The sequence below is a fragment of the Octopus bimaculoides genome, chromosome 5, assembly GCF_001194135.2.
Source record: "Octopus bimaculoides isolate UCB-OBI-ISO-001 chromosome 5, ASM119413v2, whole genome shotgun sequence".
NCBI lineage: Eukaryota > Metazoa > Mollusca > Cephalopoda > Octopoda > Octopodidae > Octopus > Octopus bimaculoides.
The window spans coordinates 108,726,524-108,729,027 of NC_068985.1; the positions used below are offsets into that span (position 1 = coordinate 108,726,524).

General features: G+C 35.9%; 1 pseudogene; it reads left to right on the forward strand.

Annotated features, from left to right (window-relative positions):
- LOC106877284 (S-crystallin 1-like) overlaps positions 1 to 2,504 on the forward strand; it is an 8,844-nt pseudogene that overhangs the window by 3,797 nt on the left and 2,543 nt on the right.

The following is a 2,504-nucleotide window of genomic DNA, read 5'->3' on the forward strand; positions in this document are numbered from 1 at the left end:
ATATATATAGGCGCAGGAGTGGCTGCGTGGTAAGTAGCTTGCTTACCAACCACATGGTTCCGAGTTCAGTCCCACTGCGTGACACCTTGGGAAAGTGTCTTCTACTATAGCCTCTGGCCTACCAAAGCTTTGTCAGTGGATTTGGTAGACGGAAACTGAAAGAAGCCCGTCGTATATATGTATACATAAATATATATATATATATATGCTGTGGTTTACGTATATATAAATAAACACAATTTTATATCATGAATGTGTGTGTGAGTAGAAGAAGAACATATGAAGAATGATATGAACATTCGGCTAAAAGATGTGAACACATTGCTGTGTCTTGAAATGACTAGATTTGAGAGAATTTGTAACTAAATCCCGTACAAATCGCACCAAGCTACTCGAAAATCTGTGAATGCACATTCCCACAATACACGGAATAGCTACCCATGTCATGGACGGCACAATCAGGTACAGACAATTTACTGGAGATAATTATTTCTTTATTATAATCACTCTGAAAGCAACTGATTTAGCTCATAGATCTGAAATCCTTCAATTTCCTCTTAAAGTTAGTTTTGTCACTATCATGGAAAACTTCAAGGGCAATTATCGTAAGTTGTTGACTAAACCGCGCTAATCTTGTCTTTTCCCATCGTCATCTTCTTTTTAGTTCAGTAAAAGTTTGATACTCTCACGTTGTTTTGTCCGCATAATACTACAGGATAGTGCTTCACCTGAGGGTTTGAAATGCACAAAGAAGTGACTAAGAGCAATGTTTTTCGGTAATTCGAAAATAAATGAATATATATTATTTTATGTGTAAAATGGATTGTAATATGTACCAAAACCTACACCTTATTGCATGGAGTGATTTTGATAGAATTGTCAGGAATCGCAGGGTAGGCTTACTAGTTTTTAATATGCTATCATCATCATCATCATCATCATCATCATCATCATCATCACTGTTGTAAACATCATTGTGGTTTTATCTGTCCCAGGTTTCCATGGCAGAAACAACATGGAGATGGCAAGAATTGACTTCATCTCAGAATGTTTCTATGACATCTTAGATGACTACATGAGGATGTACCAGGATAGTAACTGCAGAATGATGGTAAGTGAGGTCGTAAAAGATCATGGTTGTTCTTTACTACAATACACCAAGCTGTTATTAAATCATTATCATTGTTAGAAGCCTAGCATAAGGAATGTTGTCAGGTGATGACATATATCTACAAGAAGAACAACACTGTCGGTAATACATCGGATAAAATATTGATACGGGAAAAGTGCAATGACGCCTTCAGGTTGGATGTAGCAAGTGATGGAATGTCTGTTCTAAATGTCATTTAGGCCGCATTGATTTTAGCTTCGTGTCTCTAACTATTAGTTTAATAAATTCTCGGGGCATGAGTTTTGATTTTGATATACTTACTCAACACCTATTAGTTTCAATATAAATTGAAACAGATTTAAAAAACAGTATTTTCTTCGGATAAAAATATCTTACTCCTCTATCTAGTATATTTTGCGTATTGTCTTAACAGAAAAATCAAATGAAATAACTGTGTATACGGTATCGTGAAAATACAGTAGCGATACCTTTTGAGATCGAATCTATTCAATGTACTGGAGTAGATATTTACAGCAACTATAGGCATTTTCTATGTTTAATATTCGGTTTCAAATCTTGGCACAAACCAGCAACTTCATGAGGTGGGGATGAGCAGATTACATCGAGCTCAGTGCTCAAATGGTACGCATATACGCAGTATTATGTATTGAGTTATATTAGTTCTCTGTATCGGGTACTAAACATGGCAGAGTGGACATCAGCATAAATTGAACTTATAACCTAAAGTCGGACGAAATGCCGCGAAGTATTTTGCCAGGTCACCACTTTAATTTTCTAGGTTTCATATCAGTCTTGTTGACCATTATTCTATATCTTTCTTGGCTATTTAAACATTTTAAAAAGTTATTTTTCCATTATTTCAGTTCCAGAGATCCCGTGATTTTGGATGTTCTGTAAGTAATATGGTTTACTACACTGCTTTTTTCGTCCTTGCTATTTAGAACAAGGCATGGATATTTATTTTGTGCTTCAAAGACATTGTATCTTTGACCAAATCATTTTTGCATATTTCTGATTACATTGTTAAAATCAATATTCCAGCTTAAGGCAAGAGGATGTGATCTAAGTTTCCTTCCCTGCTGTTTCTAGCAGAACAAACGACAACGACGAGGGCCACCTAAATAATTTTGGTAAATTATTATGCGTGGGGGGGGGGGTAATGAGCTTAATGTTATATATATATACACATATATAACATAAAGAGCGTGCGCACTTTTCCCCTACAGAGATGCATGTATTGCCGCTCAAGTGCCATAAGTGATTTACTGAAGATATATCTGCAGAATAATTGTATGTTATGTATGTGCATATATACACGCGCATACACACACACACACACACACACACACACACACACACACACACACACACA